Source organism: Trichomycterus rosablanca, chromosome 3 (assembly GCF_030014385.1).
Source record: "Trichomycterus rosablanca isolate fTriRos1 chromosome 3, fTriRos1.hap1, whole genome shotgun sequence".
In the NCBI taxonomy this organism is placed as follows: domain Eukaryota; kingdom Metazoa; phylum Chordata; class Actinopteri; order Siluriformes; family Trichomycteridae; genus Trichomycterus; species Trichomycterus rosablanca.
In genome coordinates this window covers 32776050-32802896 of record NC_085990.1, presented here as the reverse complement: position 1 = coordinate 32802896, position 26847 = coordinate 32776050, and the positions used below count along the sequence as shown (strand labels likewise).

General features: G+C 39.9%; 1 protein-coding gene across 1 annotated transcript in view; it reads right to left on the bottom strand.

Moving 5' to 3' along the window:
• pard3aa (par-3 family cell polarity regulator alpha, a) overlaps positions 1-26847 on the bottom strand; it is a 537783-nt gene that overhangs the window by 356464 nt on the left and 154472 nt on the right. The window lies entirely within an intron of this gene.

The window sequence follows — 26847 nt, the reverse complement described above, 5'->3', positions numbered from 1 at the left end:
TTAAATATGAATATGTTAAATTCCAAATGATTGAAATTCTAAACTCACTGTGCATGCTAACTATGTAACATGTTTAGATGCTCTACAGTATGAAATATGCAAGAGAACATCACAAGAGACTCAGCAACAGAAAAGTGGAACACAGACACAGCGCTGCTCATGCGAAGCACACAAGCAACAACTTTGGTGCCAAAGCTCGCCCCTGGAGTGGAGAAAGTACTTAAAATAAGTGGGTATTTATTAAGTGAGTGAGTGCATAAGTGAGCAGTAACACCTGCCATCAATTAAAGGGATTCTGAACAAGTTCAGCTGTTCTAGTAGGGTTTCCCGGACATTTACTTAGTTGTATCTTACAGCAAAAGCCGTGGTCTGCAAAGAGCTTACAAAGAAATCTTATTGTTAAGTAGTATCAGTAAGAAGAAGGGGAACAAAATATGGAAAACAGTAAAGACAGTCAACAACAAGTGAAGAAAATCTGCTTCAACAGTGACATTACCAAGAACTGGATGTCCCTCCAAAAAATGTCAAAAAAGCCTGGCTACATTTTACAAAAACCTAGTTTGTCAAAAGCATGTGGGAAAAATGTGTTGTGGTCTTATGACACCAAGGTTGAAGGTTCTCCCTTGATCTAGTCATATCCAATTACCCTGATTGCGTTACGCTTCACCTCTACCAATACAACCCTGCACTGATGACTGAGGAGCTTCGAAACAGACACACGCCCCCCTCCGACACGTGTGTAGTACCGACTGCATCTTTTCACCTGCACGAGGAGAGTTCATATGCGGATCAGCCTTGTGCACGGAGAGCCACACCCTGATCAGCATTATTCCCCGACTCTGCGCAGGCGCCATCAATCAGCCAGCAGAGGTCGTAATTGTACCAGTTATGAGGAACCCTGGTCTGGCTCATCCCACCCTGTGAACAACAGCCAATCGTTGTTCATGTGGCCGCCCAGCCCAGCCGGATGGCAGAGCTGAGATTCGATATGATGTATTCGAGATCCCAGCTCTGATGTGCTAGTGTATTTTTCCACTGTGCCACCTGAGCAGTGAGGAATTTTACTTTTAAGTAAAACAATGATCCAAAGCATACCTCCACATCAAAAAAACATGGTTTTACCAGAAGAAGATCAAGGTTTTGGAATGGCCCAGCCAGAGCCCAGAGCTGAATCCTATGCCACTTGTTGTGAAGTTACAACCACCACAGGTGCAGACTCTGTATCTTTTTTTATTCCTATTTCAAGCCTATATGTTAAAATAAAAGTAAGCAGAAAAACTTAAGGTCACACAGAAGACTCTTGAGTGTAAAGCTAAGCCCCATTTGGTCATGTTTTAGTGAACACTTACGTCACACTTTAGCCTTTAAATATTGTATCGATGCCATCAAATATTCAGCTAATAGGCCAAAAGCTTTCCCTTGTTACCTGACCTAATACATATTAAAAAGGACAGCCACAAGGAGAATGTTCACCAAGAGCCAGTCCATCTGGAAGTGAACAAACTATAAAATGCTGCCTTTACCTCCAGGAATTCCACAAAATTTAAAATGCTCTTCATGGCTGCCTAAAAATAAAACTGGGAAAAAATGAGAGAGGTGAAAAAGAAAAAGCAGTAACTAATGCATCATGAGAATATTGTTCTCATTTGTTTCCCCCCACACAATCTATCCAATTAGTTAAAATAAATGGTGAACCAGATCCTTTTTCTGTCTGTGAAAGACAAGCGGTTAGGAAGGTGGAAAACGTGATGTAAAAATCCACGGTGCAAGCAAAGTTTAAACAGATTAGTGGTTCATCCTTTCAAATCCACTTAGCTGAGGGTTTTATAACTACCTCTCCCAGTCTTTGAAGTTTTTTGTTTCGTTTTTTTTCCCTGTGCTGCCTGATCTGAGAAAAAAAAATATTGCAAGCAGGTTTCACAGCCGTGTATTGCTGCTACCTACACACTGCTGACAAGGTCAGAAAACTCCAATAAGCCTTCCTTTCTCAGCAGGAGTGTAATGTACCTGTGGTCATCGTTCTATGTTCAAAGGAAAAATAAAGCTGCTTTGGGCATTCTGGAGGTTTTGTGGATGCATGGGAACATTTGGGGATCAAGAGGGGAAACTATTAAGGTATGTTGGTTCAAAGACATGCATTGTGATAGAAGTCTGCTAAAGCAGTAAGGTACATGATCTAAACAAAATAGATGCAACATTTAGCTTAGGTACAGTTCTTCCATTATCGTTACACACTGCTGCATTCAGAGCATTTAACAGACGCTTTAATCCAAAGTGACTTACAGTACTGTGACAGTATACAATCTAAGCAATTAAGGGTTAATGGCCTTGCTCAAGGGCCCAACAGTGGCAAACTGACAGTGGTGGGGCTTGAACTGGTGACCTTTTGGTTACTAGTCCTTATTTACCTTTAGGTTTAATGTACACATAAAACTGAAGTTCTTGATTCTTATTTGCATTATTTCTTTTTCTTATGACTTGCTTAATGTCGTGAATAAGCAGATGTACAAGTGCTCTTAATAAAATAGACAGTAAGGGTGCATTCACATGAGAAACGGCAAAACCGCTTTTTCCACCGGCTGTGCCATTGTTTCCTATGGAGTGTGGCACAGCACATTTTTGCCTTGTTGGGCTCGTGATTTTTGCGCTTGCCGCACTGCTCAAGGTTCACCGGATTGAACTTTGACCCAGTTTGCCGCTGACCTTTTCAAAGCGCCTTCAATGAGACGAACTGTTTGATATGACGTAGTAAACGTGACTTAGGCAGTACGAACAACTCTTAACGTGAACAAAACTTGTATTATGACGTATTAAAACAACAAACAAAGAATTCAATTAGTAGAGAAAACATATGACTATTAATAACTGATAGAAGTTTAGTGTTCCTATGTCGTTCTTTTAGTAAATTAAACCATGTTAAGCTTTTAAACAATAAGAGTTTTAGACTCTCTCAGAAAAGCTGATACTTATAATTCCTAAGCACCCCGAGATATAACACAAGTTTAAAAGTGAAACAGTGACGAAAATACAGCAAAAAAAAAGAAACATTTGGATGCTTTCAGAGTGGATTTAACGGTTATTTCACACAAGTGCAATGTTTTTGCCACTGCTCATGTGAATGCGCCCTAAGTGTATTTAAATGTTGTTTATTGTAATTAAACTTATCATGAGATGCTGATCATTTTGGGTTTTATGTAACATCTACTGGTATGAGTAGATTTAGTAGGGGAAGCCAACATCGAGAAACCATCACCATCAACCATTATGACACTGTTTAAAATCTGAAAGTTTACTGTTTGTGGCAGTTTGAGGTAAAGACGGCATGGAAAGTTTTATAGTTTTAGGGATATCATGAATCATTGAATAAGCTGTCAATCAAAACTACTCTTAGTTTACTTTGCTTAACATATTTCAATTAATTCCACATCAAATCTAAGTAACCTTGTCAAAGTTTTGTCTTTACAAACATATGGTCCTATGCTGCTAGAAAAAGATAAAGTATTTTGAGCATGAAATAAAGCTATTTCCCTCGCATTCTGGTTGATAATGTCATTCCAGAACTTACTGTTTTCATAATTCCGTCCCTCCCACCTGATTTGGCACAGCTTTTACTCCAGATACCCTACCTGAAGCAGTCCTGCTTATTTTTAAACTAGGCTTCAGGTCGGCATTGAGAGCGTTATGACAAGTGCAATCAGCCCCCCAACACCCACCAGACATAGCCAATCATGTCTTTGTAGACACCAGACACGCAGAAAGCACCACTGAGATTAGAACCATGCATCACAGCGGTGGTGTGCCAGCGTGATTTACCTTACTGCAATAAGGTTTACATTACAAGTAGCTACCAATTTAGCAACATACAATCTGTTTGCCAAAACAACACACATTTGCCCCAAACCGCCTCAAGGTTTTCAGTAATTGTAGTAAAATGTGATTAACCGTCTAAGCAGCCAAGCTTTTTCTTTCTAAGCACATTGTAGGGCGTCTCTAGTTGCAAGCATTAAACTCTTATTATGTTCTGTTGCCAAAAGTTTGAAGGCAAAATGTAAGCAGGGATTCAGAGGGTGGTTCATAAGTAGGGCAAAAGTAAAGAGTTCATACTAACAGCAAAAGTTTGAATCCTTCTTTTCTTCTCTCTTTTGGTTTATCATTCTATTTAATGTATAGAATCGTGTAATAAAGTTTTAGGTTGCATTTCACGATACAGCGGTGGACTGTGTTAAGTGACAAAGGTTTTCCAAAGTACTCCAGAGCCCTTCAGTATAAAATGAATGCAAATTTAACAGTGGTTTCCAGCCTTACCTTACACAAACAGATTTTTTTAGTCTCTGAATCCTTTCACAGTATTGTGTATAGTAGATGGTGAAAGGCCTACATTATTTGTAACCTTGCTTTGTGAAATGTCTTTTCTTAAAGTGAATGTGCCACAGGTATCACATTTAAAGTTTATATTTACAAAATACAATGAAGTTTGTCAATAAACTCTTTTATTTGTACTTTAATCAGTTGAATAAAGGTTTAGAAAAAATAGCAAAAAAGAGTTTCCAATTTACCTCCCAATCTAGTTGTATCAAATTACTCAATTGCATTATGTTCCTCTCCACTGATGCTCATCTCCACTTATGATTGAGGAGAGCGAGACGGTCACACGCCCCCTCCGACACGTGTGCAGTAGCCGACTGCATCTTTTCACCTGCACAGGCAAGTTAATATGCAGATCCACATTGTGTACTGAGAGCCACACCCTGATCAACGCATTATTCACCATCAATCAGCCAGCAGAGGTCGTAATTGCATCAGTTGCATGAGGTCCCTCTCTGGCTTCTCACCCTGTATGAACAAGTCAATTGTTTTTTTTATGTAGCCGCCCAGCCCAGCCAGATGGCAGAGCCGAGTTTCAAACCGACGAGTTTGAAATGTCAGCTCTGGTGTGCTAGTGTGCTTTACCGCTGCAGCCAGATTTTTGTTTTTACTGCATTTAAGAAAAGGTCCCAATTCTGCCTGAAATTGGGTTCATTTTCGACTACCAGGGACTTGTAATCCTCAAACCCTTGTTACAAGAATACCACTGTTCCTGATATTGTACAATACAATACAGTCCCTGCTGAGTGATGTGCCAAATAAATACACTGCAGTAATACAATACTGCCACAGGACACCACAATTAATTTGAATATTCAGTAAATTAACTTTTTATTCCTCAAGGACTCTCTTTATTGGATATCAATGTTTTTTAATAAAACAATGTTTGAGAAATGGAGCAACAAATCATCCAGCCTCCTGTGTGAGTCATTTACTCGATGACTTAACACGCAGCATCAGACCCAGGCGAGGGACGAAACAGAGTCCTGGTGTCCTATCAGAGTTTGGCTGTAACCTTCTCTGTTTATAATAGACACAGGCCAGAAGTAAGGTGGGGTGAGAGACCCTTCAGCGGTGAAATTGAGCAGACAGGGCCTGTTCAATCGCATCAAATGCAGGAGGGCAGAACCTCTATTCTCATCTAGCACTCCAGACATATCAGAGTGAGACAGAGAGAGAGAGAAATAAAGTAATGGAGTAGTAATGGAGTAAACAGGGCATTGATTTAAACAAGGATGGCAAATGCTGCTAGGAGTGAGCTAGAGGAGTAAAAATGCTGGCTTCCTTAAGCTGAATAAAATATTGCACGCCAACTTTGGTATTTATATATAACAATAACATTTAAAATGCTTTAAATAAACAAAGTAGAGCTGAGCACTATGGCAAAACACTGGAACTGGATGCTCGTGAGTGCAGAAATTAAGGCTGCTAATAAAGTTCAAGCATTTTTTGAGCAAACGTTTATTATGAAGTGCCGCCAGGTCGATTTCTGGCGACCGTAATGATAGTATTTCTCCAGAACGTCCTGTCTTCTGTTTGGGTCTTCAGGGTTCTTAATGGCTTGTTAATTATTCCTCTAATTGTGTTTATCCATCTTGTTGCTGGCCATCCTCCTCTTCTTGTACCTTCAACTCTTCCAGGCATTATTGTCTTTTCCAATGAATTGGTGCTTCTCACAATGAATCCAAAATAAGTGAGTTTTAATTTGGTCAACTGGAGGTGGGGCAGCGATACAAACACATGCTGGAACACCAGAGCTGGGATCTCGAATACATTGTATTGAGTCTCAGCTCTGCCTGCCGGTTGGCCTGTTGTTCATATGGGATGTTAAAGCTGGATAGGGACTCTCTCACAACTGATGCCACTACAACCTCTGCTGGCTGACTGATGGCTCCTGCACAAAGACGGGAATAGAGTGCTGTCAGGGTGTGTCTCTCCGTACACAGTGCTGATCTGCATTGCACTCGTCAAAGTGTAGGTGACAAAAATGCATACGGCTGCTGCCCACGTGTCGGAGGGGGCGTGGGTTGGCTTCGTTCTCCTCAATCAGAGCGGGGATCAGCATTGGTGGAGAGGAAGCATGACACAATTGGCCAATTGGTATAATATAAGGGCGAAAAAGGGGAGAAAATGCATAAGCAATATATATATTTAAAAAATTCACATGGATCCACTGGTTTGTTTTCTTTCTTAAATATATTTTTTAAACAACCCACTAAATTCACAGCTCAGTGTTGAAGCCTTTATTTGATGCTTCTGCAGTTTTGCTTGTGGAGGGATGGATCTTCTATCCATATGGGGAAGTAATATTTCAAATGTTCGTGTAATGTGAAACCCCCTATCGCCGATCAGTCATGTAATGTGAAAACCACAACCAGTGTGAACTGTAAAGCAACCTGGCAACTCCGAAAGTCATGTAGTGTGAACTTGGCATCAGTGACTGCTGCCAGCAAATCTATCTGCAGGTGTTCCGTCACTCAAGACCACTTGGCCTCAAGTTTCTGGTGGCAGCCAGTAATAGCGTCCTCTTTCTGCCACGTCCAGGTAGTGTAGCCAGTGTTCCTATAACTTTTAACTTGTAAACTATGCTTCAAACTGAATCTCTAGAAACATTCAGTGCTATAAAATATGCTATGTTTTGTATTCATTTCCTTATTTGTGTAAAGCAGTTAAGTTTTTGGACAACTTATATTGAGCGTTATATAAAAAGTGGCATTTTGTGTTGATTTTGGAATAACCGGTTATATTAGTTGTGCTGAGCTATTTCAATTGTTTTGATTGCTTTATTACAAACAGCTAAAAGTTTGCAAATTTTGCTAATAAACATAATTTGCAATGGGCGTTGAAGCATTTTGATTGCAGCTGTAGATAATGATAAAGAGCGTAACCAATTTATTTCCACAATCACTGTACAAAAGAGCAGTGTTCGTGCTCTGCCTTTATTTGGATGTAGATAAGTGAACAGTAATAAAATGGCATGTCCTTTTGTTTATGCAAGAGGAAAAATGTGTGGCTAAGCAGGGCAAAAGCAAGTCATTGTAGCTCTAGGCCTTCCCATGCTACAAAGTATTGCAGATTTCACTGATCAAGTGCTTTAATCAAATAATCTTACCTAATCAGTAGAGCAACACTCAGGTTGTCTGTTTTAGAAAATGATCTGAATTATAAATGATGAATAATAAATGATGTCTGGTCCATAAATCTGAGCTTATTTAGAAAAAGCAATAGTGTTGTTACCCTGTCTATAGACAGAACATGAACCAGTGAGTCCACGAAGTATTCTTGTTTTTCTTCTTATTCTTTTGGCCTCTACCGTTAGTGGTCGCCACAGCCGTCTTTATCTAGCCCTGTTCAATCCATCCTCGACCTCCTCTTTCGCCTTTTCCTTTTCTCTTCTTGCAACTCTCATACCTCCTCTGCACATGCTCAAATCATCTCAATCCCATCTATTCCACATACACACCCCTAAAACCTCAGTCCAGAAACAACAGGATTGCACTGCATTTGGGCCATTTCCATATTAATGTAACTTAGGAGCTTTAGTTATCCATACATTTACAAAAACTGGTCCAGTAAGTGTCTCAGTAGCTCTTTATTTTCTCAGAGATTTAATTACTAGATCTTATTTTAGTGTTAATCTGGTTCAGTTACCAGCTTTTCAGGAACTTCACTCTCGCTGCAGGCCTCCAATGAAGCTGAAAGCCATCACTGTCACCCACCACCTCTTCCTCATATACTATCCCCATCTCCAAGCCTGTGACACACTTCTGCACACTGCACAATGTCCCTTTCCACTTCTCCGGCTAGCTGACTGGCTTTGTTTGAAACCACTATTGTTTTGCTGTCACTGAGCGGTCTGCTCCAATGGGCAGCTCCAGTCTGACAGTATACTGTTCCAGCTGAGAGCTGCAAACACCAGGACACAAACAACACCTTGTTACGAGTCAAAGCAGAATGCCCCAGATCTGATGGCGGGCAAGATTTCAGCCAGACATGACAATGACAAGGTGGCTTGGACACCGACAAGCTGGAGCTGGAAGGTGTGGGTTTAAATTGTAAATTAGGTCTGAGCAGGAGAAAAGAAACACATACACATACAGTTTACAGTTATGTAATCCAGGGAGATCATTGTGCAGCATTCTGTATAAACTCTCACTAGCTCAAGTCATTCACTAATATTTAAGTTTTACAATCACTGTATTCTGGTCAGGGTTGTGGTGGGTTCAGATTCCCCAGAAACACACAAATTCATCATAAAACCTTCTGACTGTGCCCGATAGCACAGCTATGTAGACACCTCCAATGTAGATGCCTAACCGGCCCAGGATTGAGGATTCAAACTGAGGATTCAAAACTTGGATCCCATCGGTAGTGGGCTAGTGTAATCTTACCCAGTGTTCAGAATGAGATTCTGTTGGTTTAATATAGTTATCAAAAACAAACACAACCAAAATGCATTTTAATGAACTGAAATACAATATACTAAACTTAAATGAAATTTACTAATTAAAAAGCATTAATAACCTCCATCCAAAAAACAAACAAACAAATTGGTATAAATGTCCTTGTTTTACATAAATTTATATTTATTTTTTAATATAATATTTTTATGTTTTTATTTTTAATATATTTATATATTTTTAGATCCTTTATATCTTATTTTTTGCATAAAATTACTATTTATTTTTTAATTCTTTCCTGTACTACATTGATGTGTCGTTGTGTGATGCTTGTGATCATTGTAAATTGCTGCTGTAACACTGCAATTTCCCTTCGGGGATCAATAAAGTAATCAATCAATTAATCAATCAATCAATAGATAAACATGTAGAAATCAATGTAACCATCTTAAATCACCAGTGCATTCACTACAGAACTGCACTACAGAGTCTTATGCAAGGGATCTTCAAAAAGTGTCCACACTTTTAAATTTTCATTGGAAACAGTGAGGGTGGGAGGAGTAGTAACTGGTCGTGTCTGAGAGCTTATAGTCCGGATTTAGCACCTTCTGAGTTCCACCTTTTTGGAAACTCAAAGAAGCTTTAATGGGAAGAAGATTTTCATGTGATGACGATGAGAAAGTAGCAGTGCATCAGTGGCTACGCCCAACCAAAAACATTTTTTGCTGATGGCATTAAAAAGTTGGTACGGCGCTGGGAAAAATGCATCGGAAGGTGACTATGTAGAATAAGGAAAAGTGATGTCATTTGTTTCTGAAATTCTTAATAAGTAGGGTTTTAAAAAAGTGCTGAAACTTTTTGAAGAACCCTCGTATGTAGATGCCTCCTAGGTAGACGCGTCCTTGGCCCAATAACTTGGATCCAACACTCCCAAATCTACAATCCTAATTAAAATCATTAATAACCTCCATACAAAAAAACTCAAACAAATTGGAATAAATTTCCTTGTTTACATAAATAAATAACCATGCAGAAATCAATGTAACCATCTTAAATTACCAGTGCATTCACTACTAGACTGTCATATTTAGCTAAATACATGCACCTTACTTTCTACTTAGCTAATTAACCAATCTGCTTATTCATATGGAAATAATTTTTTTTTAAAAACTACAATTTTAATGGAAAAAAAATGCAATTATGTACCACGAAATAGCAAAAATATATTTTACAACATTAATACTGTTTCAAGTCAGGTTTCAACATGATGCATATCAGACCTAAACCAATTTAAGTAGTGCAGTGGTAGCTCAGTGGTGAAAGTACTAGTACTAATTATCAAACCAGAAGTTTGTTGGTTCAAGCTCCACCACCACCAGGTTGTCAGTGTTGGGCCCCTGAGCAAGGCCCTTAACCCTCAATTATTTAAATTGCATTTAGTCAATTGTAGATCAGTTTGGATAAAAGCATCTGCTAAATGTCTGTCAGTATATGACTGGTAAGCACATTTATTCTTTAATGCATAATTTACATTCAAGTTTCAGTTTCCGGTTCATCATAGCAACAGTTCACACACAGCTTTGACCACGAGTACATATTTCTATTTAACAGCAATTAACTTTGTTTAAAATGCAGAGATGACTTTCTCCTGCTGAGCCACACACCGCTTCATTCCTTACTGCTGGGTAATGTGCTTATGCATAGCCAAAACCTCATAGAAACGTATGCAGTTATTGGAAAATGTTTCCTCTGATAATCACCGTACTTCATCATGAACTGTAAATCTACACAATATAAATGCAGATTTGTCTGAATGCACAGATAAGCAAAGTCTCAGCATTACTTCACTGATTAAAGGTGCACTTATGTAGTTTTCACTTAAAACACAAGCTGCTTGTAACTTTTCCATTTTGTCCAAGGCTTGTTAAACGTCGAGTATAAAAAGTCCTGCGCTTGTAAAGTTGGGTCTGATTTCAAAAGCTGGGGAGTTCTGAGAGTTCCTGTGTTAGAACCTTTGACGTGCTGCTTGTGCCCTCTAGTGCAGCGCAGAAACACAGCTGCTCTGTTTTTCCCCCCAGCTTTGCTTTTTTGCTAAAAATATTAACTAAACAGAGGGAGTTGGGTCAAGCAGTTAACAGGTAAACAAGAGGAAATCATATGCAGCAGCAAGTACAGGCTGGGGTGAGGGTTCTTCTGCTCCGTCATGTCAGCACGATATGCATGCTAACATCTGATTAATGCAGAGAGTGCAGAGAGGCTTGAACAAAGCTAAACAAGCATTTTTCATTCTTTAATTATCTGTATTTGTGACATGCAGAGAGTGGAGAGGAGGGCTACTTGGAACAACGGGGCTTTCACACAGTGAGTGTGACAGCACTGTAATAAGCTCAATTATTCAGAATTAGGCCCGTATTGATTTAACGCTGGGTCGGCTTACTGCGTCTCAGATCTCAGACATAAAGGTGGGAGGGAAGGAAAAAAAAGTGCCCCGGTACTCAGCGCCCAAAGAAAAACTGAGCTTTTTTGGTGAAAGGATGAGAAAGGGTGGCTGGGACAAAGGGTGATGGATCCTGGGAGGAAAAAAAAAATCCTTATCAAGACTGTGATGGATGAAATGATCAAGGATTGTTGACCCAATCTTCCTTTTTCTCTAAAATACACAACCGTGCCAACCTTTATCTCTCTTTTACAAATAACCTTCAAAGCTGGACAGAGCAAGTTTGTTTAAAAAATGTGCCTGCATGAGGCTACGGGGTTCCCATGACATCCAGTGGTCAGCCCCACAGTTAAAGCTAACATTTATGTTTTGTTTCTTTTCTCAGGCTGACATTAGCACAGAATGAATGAATTCAGGATTAACTGTATGACTATATGGATTATTAATCTTTATGCTGACAGTGGAAGAGCAGCAAGCTGTTTTGTATACATGCCCCCTCTTAGACCCCATCAACTGAGAAAATGGTAAAATAACAACCTGACATGACCTTGGCATTTCCAACTGCTCATTATCAGTTCTGCTCACTATGAATAAAAATAAGAAAATAAATAGGAAGAGGGTTGTTGTTGAAGTGTCTTAAAGCAATTTGGGGGAAAAAGATCAGATGGTCAAAGAAAAACTTACAGACCCCTTTAATCTCAGATCAAACATTAACACTAGCTACAATATACAACACAGCCTACCTTAAAGAATACATAAACACTTGCCTGTGCTTCCACATATTCCGTTGGAAGTTTTCCAAACTCAGGTTTGTCTAATTGACTGCTAATGTACCTGAGCATCTTTAGAGTTTGCTGAGTTTTTAAAGTAAGGAATGTAAGAAGCACTGTACATAGACAAACTATCGGGAGCATAATACTTTACTGGCTTGCTCTTTTGAGCACAGGCTACAGAAGGATGATCATGTGTGTAGAGAAGCACACTTTTTCATTGATGATGGAGTCTCCAAAGAGACAAAATGCACTCGTAAACACATACAACATTGTCAGCACACTACACCACAGAAAAGTCTGTTAAACTTAATTACTTAACTACAATGACATATGATTGCTAGGACGGCCTCATATTGTACCTCATATTTCATACACTACGCTAATAAAAAAAAAATTTTATTCGCTAAACACAAACCTTAAATTTTACATTTCACAGTAAATTGCATATTTCACAGGAAACGGCTCATTTCACACTGTGAATTAGGTAGGGTCTTATTAAACACATAGTGACCCGAGACATCTCTATAGTTTCAAATTTAAGCGATCCTGTCTTAGTGTGGGGTATCTGCATGGACATGGTACCAATCACAAGGGCATTCCATTTGCTCATTATGAATATAAACCCTAATGATTCCACATCCATGTGCAGCCTGGAGTCTAAGAGAGCATAATTACCCCTACTCCCTGGGTGAAAGTGATGACATTCTTCCCTCGCTGACAAATCAATCAACATTAGCTATTTTGAGTATTTGCAAGCTGATGTGTACTAAAATGGGCTGGTAGCACCTCCCTCGGGTGTGTTTGCCAGCAGTGTGATTTTGCATAAGCAGCCGTTTTAAGAGGTGCTGCCTAGCACAACATTTTTTTCAGAGGAAGCAGGTAGTTATAATCACCCCCTTGATGAGTGTTGTGCAATAGAAACGACTCAACAAGTGGATATTGGAATTGGCAAATTAAGTGGAAGAAAAATGGGCCAAAGATGGTCAGAAAAAGTGTCATTAAAGGTTTAAAGATGTTAGGGCACATTCACATAAGTTTTTTTGTGCTTCGCTCAACGCAAGCCTAGGCGCAAACTGTTGCTTTGTTCTGTGTTTGGCTTGAGCGGTGTGGTAAAATGGCATCAAAGTGCGAATATGGGACAAATCTGCATTTGTGTGAAATGAATATCAAATCCACTCTAAAACCATCCACATACATCTACGTTTAGCTGTTGTTTTCTCACTGTTTCACTTTTAAACTTGTGTTATAGAGACAGTGGTAGTCTAGTGGGTAGAGCTTTGGGCTATCAACCGGAAGATTGGCGGTTCAAATCCAGCCTCTGCTATGCAGCCACTGTTGGGTCCTTAAGCAAGGCCCTTAACTCTGTCTGCTCCAGGGGCGCTGTACAATGGCTGACCCTGCGCTCTGACCCCAGCTTCCAAAAAAGAAGAAAGAATTTTATTGTACTGTACACCTGTATATGTAAATATATGACAAATAAAGTATATCTCTCTCTCTCATCTCTATCTCTTATAGCTCGGGGTTCTGAGAAATTGTGAGAATCAGCTTTTCCGAGAGAGTCTAAAACGTTTATTATTAAAAAAAAAAAAGCTTAACATGGTTTCATGTATGAAAAGAACACCACAAGAACACTAAACCTCTATTCATTATTACTGCTCATAAGTTCCCTCCACTAATAAAATTCCTAACTCGTTTAAGTACAATAAGTTACGTTTTGATCACATTAAGCGTTGTTCGTTCTGCCCGAGTCGCTTTTACCACATCATATCAAAAAGTTTGTCTCATTGGAGGCGCTTTGAAAAGGTCAGCGGCAAACTGGGTCAAAGTTCAATTAGGTGAACTTTGAGCGCCATGGGAAGTGCAAAAAATGTGAGCCCAACGCAGCAAAAGTACACAGTGCATGTCGCTTAGGGAAGCGTAGCAGCAAGCTAAGCAGCACTGCCACAATCCATAGGAAACAATGGCACAGCCAGCGCAAATGGATTTTGCCGCTTCTTTTGTGAATGCGCCCCTTGTCCTGTTTACTGATACCTGGCATAGTGAGTTATGGCTGACCACAGTCTTCAAGCACCACTTTGGTGACAGTAATAACTAAAAAGTGACACAGAACTTTTTTTTAACTATTTTTAGCTGCCTGATTCTTCTCGAGCTGAGTGTGAACATCACGGTGGAGTCAGACTTGTTCGACCTTGAGAGGAAAATCTAGAAGAGCTGCTAGACCCAAGGTGGGGACAGTGTGTGAGAGAGCGAACTAGAGGGAGAGAGAGAGAGAGAGAGAGAGAGAGAGAGAGAGAGAGAGAAAGAGGGTGAGGGCATGACGCAATTGTTGACTGCCTCCTTAACGCCTTCTAATCAGTGCTAACTGCCCCTCGCGATGACTAGCTGAGCCATCCTTAATAGCAAACAAAAAAAGCAAAAGGAGGCGAGGGTTCAAGTCCTTCATCTGACTTTACCTCACAAGTATAAGAAGCCAGCCAGAAGTGTGTGAAACATTCTCTGCCAGACTTTATGCTTGCTTTATGTTTTGCTCTGTGTGTGTTGGAGACGGGTGCGCTGTACACTTACGCTTCTCCTTGGCTAAGAGGCACAGTACAATGTGTTCCAGCAGAATGGCAACTTTTTGGCAGCTTCAAACAAGAAGAGAATAAAAACAGGGAAGCGTGACACAATAAACCTGTTGGCGCTGTTCATTTTCATGATGAAGTATTTAGCCTGTAAAGAATTACATTAAGCAATAAGGTCGAGGAGACATTTTCACTGGGGCTGTGAGAGATTCATTTGAGTTATTATTGAGATGACATTCTCACTGAGAGACTTTTTCTGACCAATGGCTCTTGGAATAAACTCAAATCTTCAATTTGTTGCAGCTGTATATCTGCTAAAATAATAAATACAATTATATGACGAACTTTAAAAAGAACCTGATGCAAATCTTGGCTCTAACAATTTGTTATCGGCCCTAGCAACACGGGTTTTTAATGCCTCATACATACATACAATACATTATACAGTATATTCAGCACTGTTCCATGTTTCTCTATCTGGAGACTTTCAATGTAGTTCAGTGGAGTCCCAGAGCCTTAAAATGGCTCTGTAAGACTTTTAAAACTAATACATGTTAATAACTATCTTCTGTGTCTTTCAAAATTGCTTTTGTATAGTGTGCTGCACATCAAGACCTTAAAGTCAACGTCTTATAGCTAGCAAGTTTGTATTAAATTATTGTTTGAAGGGACGCAGCGGTTTAATGCACTAGCCCACCACTGCTGAGCTCCCAAGTTTGAATACCAGTGATGCGACTGACCTGGGCAAGCACCTAAACAAGCAAAGTTGGCTGTGTCTGAGGAAGGGAAGTCAAATGGACTGTGCAAATGCAACCGCTGCTGTCTGGTTAAGGCAGCTGTACTGGAGGCAGGATATTCTTGGAGCGTGTGTTGGTTATGTGGTACAGTTCTCTAAGAGACTCCATTATTGGCAGGTTAAAAGATGTGGCAGCAAACTTCACATCTAAGGGGATGTGTTAGGTCTATTTTAACCTGTTAGGATTATTTAACGTGTCAATTAAATTTGGTTAATTGGTTTGGTTCACACAGAGTTGGTTGGTGCTATTTTTTTCAAAATAAATACAATAACATTGCAATTTGTATTTGATCAGGAGTGTCTGTCTTGTAATACAGAAGGTCCTTAACAATTAAGTGTGACAAACATGCAAAAGCAGAGTAAATTAGAGAAGGGCAAATGTATTTTATATATAAATATATATTTTTCCCCCCACAGGACCATATGGACAATTTTTGCCTCCATGCTCTTGTCTTTTGAACCCCAAGGGTGGGTACACATTACACATTAGCAGTCAAAGCCCTACTAGGTACAATATATGAGGACAGGTAAACTATTACAAAAATAACACAGTAACTCCAGTGACCCTGCCTTTACAAAGCAACCATATACCATGTTATACTATATAACTAAAAGTATGTGGACACCACTCCTAATCATTGAGCCCAGGTGTTTCAGCCAACCCCACTGCTTAAAGGTGCATGAAATACATCATACGCTTCCAACCTCTTGGAAGCAGTTTAAAGAAAGCACTTTGTGTGGCTCCGTGCACACAGCTATATCAATTAAGACATAGTTTGATAAGTTGGATGTAGAATGGCCTGCACAGAGGCCTGACCTCAACCGTACTGAATACTCTCAGGACAGATTGCTGGCTAAGCCTTCTTGTTAGTGCCTGACCATACAAATGCTTATAACTGAATGGGCACAAATGTTCACAGACACATTTTAAAATGTGGAAAGCTCTTCCAGAAGTGTGGAGGCTGTTACAGCTGCAAAAAGGGCATTTTTTCATATTACTGCTCATGATTTAGTAAAAAGTCGTCTGACAAACTCACAAAGTGTCAACATGCAGTTGTCAATGAAGTGTAATTTCAGCAACCTAAACTAGATGGCTATATCCAGGTCTTTTAAAGTTAACACTAAAACCCTGTGAAGATGTAAAGAACAGCGGCCAGATCAGCATGCAGTCGCTAGAAGTGTTCCTACAAAACAATATATTCCATCTATAGAACAACAGTATATTAAATACCAAACAAAGCTCATTACCCAAACACCTAAAGTAGCAAGTGTAGCATAAATATTTTGGCACATAGCATTATAGCTAATTAGGTAATACACCAATGGTTCATCTCTAGCACTTTAAAAGTAGTCAAAATAAAAGAGCAGTGCTTACAGAAAGCTTTAGAGGTCAGAAGCAGTTGACAGAGTAAGAAACAGAGGTCATTTATAGAGCAAGATTAGCAGGCGGAGAGGGCAGTGCCAGGAAGAGTGAGTTGTGACTTAGACGTTGCCACGGCTGGCTCAAGCAGCTGCAATCCCCTCTATGCTTCAAGTGGAAGCCAAAATGTCAGCTGAGCAGCAGGTGGTTGAAAATCTGCCGGCTGAAGTGCTGAAAGCGAGAGGTGCCACACAGTGCAGCTGGAAGCTTTCCACACATGGCACGGAAGGGGGACGATTAAGAAACATTATCAGAGGATTTCGGCACCCTTAAAGCACCGTCTTGGCATTTCTTCTTAAAACATAGATCACTTGTTACGAGACACTTGTCTCTGAAAGTGGAAACATAAGGACGGTGGTAGCTAGCACTGTAAGGACAGTGAAGGTGCTCAGAAGGTCACTGATTCAAGCCCCCCACCACCAGGTTGCCACTCTTGGGTCTGTCGCAAGGCTCTTAATACTCAAATATGAATACGTTTATTTATTTACTAGGATTTTAACATCATGTTTTACACACTTTGGTTACATTCATGACAGGACACGTAGTGACTGGTTACACATGATTCATCAGTTCACAAGCTTAATGTCAAACACAGTCATGGACAATTTAGTGTCTCCAATTCACCTGACTGAATGTCTTTGGACTTTGTGGGAGGAAACCGGAGTTCCTGGAGAAAACCCACACAGACACAGGGAGAACATTCAAACTCCACACAGAAAGGACCCGGACCGCTTCACCTAGGGATCGAACACAGGACCTTCTTGCTGTAAGGTGAGAGTGCTACCCATGAGCCACCGTGCCGCCCTAATTATTAATTAGTAAGTAGGCTAAGTTCTAAATAATCTATAATGTATCTATAGTGTCTCACGTTTACTGGTCAATTTCCTAGCAATCCTACGGCAATTCAGTTAGCAATTATTTAGTCACAATGTCCAAGATGTTGAAGTGTAAAGCAGCTAAAAACACAACTAAGGTAACCAAGTTTGGAAAATTCCTGACTAATTCTGTGGACGCAAAGGGGGGGGGGGGGGGGGGGGGGGGGTGTCAAAACAAGGACAAGAATTTTCGTATTTGAGATGGATGTTCTAGGTTTACATTCAATTATTAATGTAGGTTGTGCTGTGTATTGTAGCTTCCATTTATTATATATCATTTAATTTATGATATATATTAGTATGGTATATATATTAGCACATTTTCCGGTAAATTTAGGAGGGTCCTATTTATAAGCTAAGTTCATTCATTTTAATGGAAACTAGAGGGGAGTAGATGTGCTATAATTAGTAAGTAGGCTAAGTTATAAATAATCTATAATGTTTATAAGCTAAGTTCAATATTTTAAATGGAAACTAGAAGGGACTTGTATTTTTAATTTCCCAGACACAAAACAGCTTTTGCTCTTAAGCAAAACTGTGGTGTTTTTTTTTTATACTTTATTGTTTAGTGGTGATCAATTTATAATGCAAGCTAAACTTCTTAGACGTTTTGTAGTCGGAATTGTCAGGTGATGTCATCTTATCTTTCTAACAAAGGAAAGGTCAGATGATGTCATCTCATCATATCAAAAAATGGCCAGATAATACACCGTGAAGTTCGTTTTTCAGGCCCAACTGCCTGATTTGACGTATCTAGGGTTTAAAAAATAAAATCACTATCCATCATGAGGAATTAGGTGTGTAGGAGAAGTCCGGCACTAATTTACAACGCTTGAATGCACAGTTGTGCCTGACATCTGCAGCGGTGTGGCTCTGTGGGCTGGAAACAGGATGTCCACCTCTCAAAGTCACCCAATGGACAATGTATGATGGAAAAGCCCCAAATGAGTCCTGACAGCCACTGACTATTTATGGCCTGCGTGCAGCGGGCTAACTCGCCTTCTTTCCAGTTTGTCACCATTAGCAGACTTTCAAACCGATTAACACCTAAACAGGCATTTAGGCTAGGATCCAGATGTGCGCAGGCGATAAGAATGGGCAAGGAAGTCCGGCAACACTCTAGGAGATTTACAGTGCTGAGCTTAGGGAGGCGAACCACCATAAGATAATTGCCAAAGAGTACATTTACTTTCTAAATAAGACAATGACACAGACACTGTAATAAAAGACAATGTAAAAAGTATTACAGCAATCGGGCCGATCATCCACCCCAACTTGCTCAAATTTACACCCTATACAGTTAGTGCCAGCAGTTTTAGATCAGTGATCTGATGTGCTTTTTAGCATTGCCCCCTCAGTGCATGAGGTGTGAGGCAGGCTCTGACTCATTAAAATGCTCAGTAAAATAACTGCTGCCAATTTTATTTCAAATGCCAACATAGATAAAAAAAATTACACCTTCTAACAAGGATACAATTAACACATGATACTTGTTTCATGCAGATTCTGGTGTACGTATATATCTCAGCCGGAATAAACTAGTCCAACTGAGGTAATTCCGAATACAATTTCTGACTGATTAAACAAGGTGTGTAGTGCACTTAATTAATCTTGTTTGGGCCATATCTACTCAAAAATATTGGTAGATGGTTTTAAGAAAACAGCCTTTCTAACCTTTATGCCAACTTGAAGTTTGCAGTTGAATCATTTTTGTGATTATCTGTTTGGTAGAGGCTCATTAAAATAAATTTAAAAATACTTTGTTCACTAGTAAAAACTGAGTGGCACTCTACACGTGCTCATCATTTTGGATCGGATTACTTGTAGCATGTATGTAAATGGACATTTTCATCAGATTGTTGTATCTGATATTGCCTTAAACTTTAATCAGAATCCAATCGGATTGGATAAAATGCAGCCAGGAACACATTGTCATTAGTCAACTGGGGGGAAAGGGTCTTCTGTTTGTTTATTAGGATTTTAATGTCATGTTTTACTCTTTGGTTACATTCATGACACAGTAGTTACTAATTACACAAGATTCATCAATTTAAAAGGTTCTATCAAACACAGTCATGGACAATTTTGTATCTACAATTCACATCATTTGCATGTCTTTGGAAACCGGAGCACCCGGAGGAAACCCACGCAGACACGGGGAGAGCATGCAAACTCCACACAGAAAGGACCTGGACTGTCTCACCTGGGGATCAAACCCAGGACCTTCTTGCTGTGAGGTGACAGTGCTACCCACTTAGCCACCATGCCGCCCAAAATACCTTCTGCCTATCAAAAGTAACAAATTAGATGTCTGGGAGCGTACTGGGTCTTTCATTTCTGTAAATGTACAGCAGTAACCCTCAATTGCTTAGACAGTATATTGTCACAGTACTGTAAGTCGCTTTGGATAAAGGCATCTGCTAAATACCAAAAATGTAAATATTAAATAAAGCTATTGATTGTTCCTGTCATTTTGGTTACTGTTACTGAAAAGACAATAGCTCGACAGCACCAACTGCTTGCCAAACTTGAAAAAGTTACCGTCATATTGAAAAATGTAAACATTGTGTTATAACATATGACCTTAATTATAACAGAAAATTTGGAGGTGATGAATGTGGAAGTGAAGAATCCTATGGACCACTTAATACATTGACTGCCAAATAATACTAGTTGATATTCATAGTTAGGCTATGTTAATCCAAAATTTAAACAGAAGTGGTAATTCTACATCAGCATTGGAGCTAAATTTTTCATAATAATAACCACAAGAGTGAGCCACTTAGCTGAATGCTCCTTATAAACACAGTGATCGCATCTCTATTTAAATGGACCATACGCATTCTTTCCTAACAATCACTAATGCTTCCCGAACACAAGTATTCCACGCGTCTGTGCCAGCTCCATAAAGCACTTTGTGCCCAATCAGTGACCCAGACAGCATTAAAAAAAAAACGGTAAGCAGACAGAGCCAGCCAAACATGCCAGTGACTGTCTGACACTCAACCCTTCTCATAATAGGAGCAGGAAGAGCAATCTATAGGGGTCGGTCAAGGAGAGCAGACCTCATACATCATGTTGAGGAGTGACATGTGGACGAGGTTTGAAAGTCAGGAGGAGCCTAAGTCTCTGCGGGGGGTTAAATTATTTACGTCGGGCGCAGGATGAACTTCGGGAGAATGCTTTAAGTATATAATGCACTGAGGAGGAGAGCTATTGATCGCCTAATTAATTGATTTATGTGGAAAGTAATCGACTGCCAAATGATCCATTTGGGGAGCTCATTAGATAATATGCATTATTCATGCTACCTGCGCTGAGTCATGATGTGTGTGTGTGTGTGTGTGTGTGTGTGTGTGTGTGTATGTTCATGCAAGCTCAAGTGCTTCCTAGAAAGAAAGTTAGACAAACTAATGGGAATTTTCTAACTTGTAACAGTGTGTTTTGTCTGTTGTCTACGTTTCCCGCAACAGGCCAATCTCAGAAGTACCAGAGTGTCAATAAAGCGTTTGTTAAAACAACCGTGGTCTCTAGTTTCAGTATCTTTGAGCCTCTGGAATTTCAGAAAAAAAACTATGAAACAAATAAAAAAACATAAGAATTTAATACCTTTCATCTGACGTCTGACCCGGAGAGACGGATTTCTCAGGTGCTCTCGCTTTTAGCGGTCTGTCTATTAAATAAGGTCCGTGTTTGCTCTTTTTACACGTTCAACACTTTTTTTCCAGGATTCTCCAGTGGGACGATGGGGTTAAATAAAAAGAAAAACCTGTTGCCTGAGGAAGCGTTTTCTGGGAATGAGCAGCTCTGTTCTGGGGTTTGACAGCACAGCAAGAACCAGTTCAAAATGAACACAAACCCACATGTTGACTCGCCACGACCTGAGGCTGCGGGCATCAATACAGCTACTTGTGTGCAGCCAGTTTGGCTGGGTTCTTAATTCTTATATCACTTTCCTGGCTGATATTTTAAAGAAGAGGAAGAAAATAAGTCCTGGGACTTGCTATAACAGTTTACATCAGCAGTTATTGTCAATCCTGCTAAAAGTGACTAAGGAAAAGCTTGTTGGAGTTTGTGTCTGTATGGAGAGGGTAGACAATTTTTTCTGGATTCGGTAAAAAAAAAAAGTTTAATAATGGACGCTCATGTGGCACAGCGGTAAAACACACTAGCACACCAGAGCTGGTTCCAATCTCAGCTCTGCCACCAACAGGCTGGGCGCCTACACAAACAACAATTGGCTTGTCGTTCCGGCAGGAGCCGGAGAGAATTGCTCATAACTGATGCAAATACGACCTCTGCTGGCTGATTGATGGCGCCTGCACAGAGACGGGGTAATATGGGTGTAGGTTTTACACAGTTTTGACCAAGCATCCTGGGCCTCAGCATTTCTTCTGTTTTTGTGTGTTTTTGCTCTCTGTTAGGCAGACAGTCCACATGAACAACACCCATGCCAGCTGGAACGGCTCTTCTTGCCACACACTTAATGTATTCCAGTCTTCTAAGTTAATAGCTCTAAAAGGCTTGTAGGGGCATGTGAAGTCAGGTGTGGATGTTTAAATAAATGATGACACTAAGTGTGGTTGAAGTGATTTAGGCATGCATCTGGCTCATAGAGTACATCTCTGGCACGCCCGCACATGACTTTAGCCTTCATTAGGCTGGCGGTGAAAGGTGCTTTACAAAAAAACATCAAACCATATTAGTGCTTTCTGAGAAGCCTCTGCAAAGGCTCTAGAGAAAAAGGCAAAGTATGAAGAAACTTTCAGCAAGGGACAGTGGTAGCCTAGTGGATAGAGCTTTGGGCTATGAACGGGAAGATTGGCGGTTCAAATCCAGCCACTGTTGGGACCTTGAGCAAGGCCCTTAACCCTGTCTGCTCCAGGGGCGCTGTACAATGGCTGACCCTGCGCTCTGACCCCAACTCCCAAACAAACTGGGATATGTGAAGAAATATATGTATATATGTACTGTATATATGACAAATGAAGTATATCTTATCTTATCCAAAAAGGAATTATATATTTTATATATATTTTATCTTATTCTGAAAGTTTCTTCTGAAAGTTTCTTCATACATTGCATTTTTCTCTAAAAGAAACAATATACCCTACTGATGATGTAAAGGTCTCTAAGACTTGTGTATCAAATATAATACACTTGGCATTATAGGGTTAAATAAGATCAAATCAAAGTGAACAAAACATATCGGAACACAAGCTGAATTACTAAGAGAATGCACTATGTCCAATATGAAGACATTTTAACAAAGGATAGAAGCTAAATTAGGGCACTAGGATACCCTTGTTCTACAGCTGGAGTGACAATGCAGCACACAATTCACTATTTAATTATATGACACATCCAATTATTTGTTCTTTAAAAGCTGTGTGAAAAGTTGATGTTATCAGAAAAGTCCAGCTGTTACAAAACACTTCATCTGTACATGCTTAGTTTATAATGGTATCATTATTATGTAGACAATAAATTAAGTGGAGTTCCATAGTCAATGCTACTAGTTTGTATCAGGTACTACAGCAGGCACCAAGTCCAAAAGGCTTAAAGTTTTGTATACTGGAAATTTCACAAAGCATCACACTCTCAATCATTTATTTACTCACTCTTACAGCCAGGGGAAACTTAGAATAGCCAGGCTAACTACTAGGCAATTTATTTAGGACTTACATGCATAGCTTTTGAAAGGATCTCATAAATCTCACACTTGCAAGGCTGACGTTGGTTAAGTGTTCTTGTCTGTTACTGACCAGTTACAACAGTGAAACTCAGTGGGACAAAACTAATGAGATTTCTGCAGGCCAATGGCATGATGTACTCTCAACACAGGGGCCTCGAGACAAGGCAGAAAACATTTAATGGTGGACTGAATGTGAGTCTCAACCCAAGAAATATTCTGGGCACAATTTAAAGATTTTTGAGCTTCTGATTCAACATGATGTACCACCCTTTACATTATTAAAATTGGATGGGTTTTTTATTTGCCTTTTTAGGTTTGGAATAAAAAAAAAATGAAATGTATCTTTTTTTTAGTTCATTGTGGAAGTTACATGCCACTAGTTTTGCAACAACTGCAACATGCTCACCAATCACTCTGGATCATCCTATAGCAAAGCTTCATACATTAGATAATATACACTGATCAGCCATAACATTAAAACCACCTCCTTGTTTCTACACTCACTGTCCATTTTATCAGCACCACTGACTATTTGGAAGCACTTTGTAGTTCTACAAATACTGACTGTAGTCCATCTGTTTCTCTGCATGCTTTGTTAGTCCCCTTTCATGCTGTTCTTCAATGGTCAGGACTCTCACAGGACCACCACAGAGTAGGTATTATTTGGGTGGTGGATCATTCTCAGCACTGCAGTGACACTGACATGGTGGTGGTGTGTTAGTGTGTGTTGTGCTGGCATGAGTGGATCAGACACAGCAGCGCTGATGGAGTTTTTAAACACTTCACTGTCACTGCTGGACTATCCAGCCAACAGCACCCCGTAGGCAGCGTCCTGTGACCACTGATGAAGGTCTAGAAGATGACCAACTCAAACAGCAGTCTCAAAAATCATCTCTGACTTTACATCTACAAGGTGGACCAACTAGGTAGGAGTGTCTACTAGAGTGGACAGTGAGTGGACACGGTATTTAAAAACTCCAGCAGCGCTGCTGTGTCTGATCCACTCATACCAGCACAACACACACTAACACACCACCACCATGTCAGTGTCACTGCAGTGCTGAGAATCATCCACCACCTAAATAATACCTGCTCTGTGTTGGTCCTGTGGGGGTCCTGACCATTAAAGAACAGGATAAAAGCAGGCTAAAAAGGTATGCAAAGAAACAGATGTACTACAGTCAGTAATTGAAGGTGGTTTTAATGTTATGGCTGATCGGTGTAAACACACCATGTGCGGATCAAAAGCTCTGAAAAGCAACTAACCATGGATCAAGTCCTAACATCTTTCATAATTGGCCAGTGGACAACGTTTGGGGGAGGGGAGAGAGGAAAAAAACACAATCTGGCACTTGTTTGTAAAAATTATCAAATCTATGAAATGTTGCATAAAATAAATATCAGGTTAGAAATCGCCTACATGGTTTGAATCCAAGCCAGGTCACTTTAAGGTGAAGTAGTGTCCAGCAGCTATTATTTGCTTCTTTACATTTGTAATTCAAACCACTGTTTCACATGGTGAACGGCTCTGAGGCACTATTAATGGGGCTACACGCTTGCTACTCTAAGTTTTTTTTTCCTTAAGCAAATCCCAAGGGAGACGTAGGACCCCCTTTAATTGGGGTGGCTGGTAAAATAGATGGCAGATTATGACCTATAAATGAGAATTTATGTGCCCATTATACGTGCTGCTGATCTGCTCAAGAATGTTAACACTCATTAGCTACGATTTTGTCTGGCATACCATCACTTCTTAATTGGCATCGATGGTGGCCAGACACACACACACACACACACACACACACACACACACACACACACACACACACACACACACACACACACACACACACACACACACACACACACACACACACACACACACACACACACACACACACACACTTCTTTGTTGTTCTTTTTTTTACCACCCATTTAGACAGTTCAGTTTTTGGGCAGTGAAATACTCTCCTGAAAATAATATCAAACTAAAATTACATTTACAGCATTTAGCAGAGGCTTAGACTTGTGACCAAATACAGTTTAAGCAACTGAGGTTTAGGGGCCTTGCTCAGGGAGGCAACTTGGCACAGGTAGGGTTTAAACTAGAGATGGGCCTGATCCGATCCTGGATCAGCATCGGGTCCGAGATTGACGTCATATACAGATCTAACGGACCATAAACCTGCCGTAACTTAACATAACGTAACATGAGGCACGTCACCGATCCAAGTTCCATCACACATCTTACCATGAACCCGTGACAACTTCAGTCAGTAACGGGGAAAAAACAACATTAGCTGCTTATTTTACTAAAATGTCCTTTGTATGGAAATATTTTAGTCTGGTAACGCAGAAAAGCAAAGCAGCTACTTGCAATGTGTGTGAAGCTAGCATGTCAAGGGGTGGAGGTAAGGTTTCGTCATATAACACGACTAATTTAATCACGCACCTGCAGAAGTTTCACATTAAAGAGTACCAGGAGTTCATGCTAGCGGGACAGGAAAACACCACGAAGCAGCAGACTCTCGCTGATGTTTTCGAAAAACGTGCTAAACTTCCAGCAGACAACCTGAAGGCTAAAGGGATTACAGAGAAATTGCTCAACTTCATCATACTCGATGACCAACCACTCTCTGTAGTGGAAAATGTCGGATTTCGTGGTCTTTTAGAGCACTTAGAGCCCAGGTATAATCTGCCACCCCGAAAATATATTTCAGAGACTGCTATTCCCGAACTGTATAACAGAGTATCAGCGCAGTTAGCGACGGAATTAAGAGATGTTATAAAAAAAGGTTTTGCTCTTTTAATCTGATGTTCTGTGTGGTTTCAGCCTCATAATGTAACCCTTAATACAATAACAATAATAATAATAATATTAAATTATCTGTATCAGTATCGGTATCGGCAGTTGTGTATCGGAATCGAATCGGAACTGAAAAACCGTGTATCAGCCCATCACTAGTTTAAACCTTCTGATTACTACTTCAGTTCCTTAACCGCTAAGCTACCCCTGCCAGAAAACTTAAAAATAAACGAGATCTTCTGAAAAACGAAGTAGATCAACCGAAAGACACAAAAAATATTTATCAATTAAAATGACTTTATTTAGTTTAGTGTCAGAGAAAATTTTCCGATCACTGATGATACAGCAAATCAAACAGATTTTGGCGAAGGCTCAAATATTTGCATGAGTTACAAATATTACATTTGCCTGGCTTTGTCAGCAAAAGTACATTATTAAAGTGATGCTTCACTAGCTGCATGGATCCAATGGGAATAATGTTGAATCGATTAGCAACAGATATTTGCATTTGAGCTCATTTCCCATTATTAGCACCTCAGGCTTTGGAAGATCCTCCTTTTGTACCCAATTATGATACTCTCACATGTTACCAATTCACCTGCTTACTGTATTGTGGAATGATTTAGAATGGTGTAACCTGGATATTCTATAAACATTTATCTCCCATTTCACCTTGTCTCATTTTTTAATGTGTTGCAGGCAACAAACTCTAACTA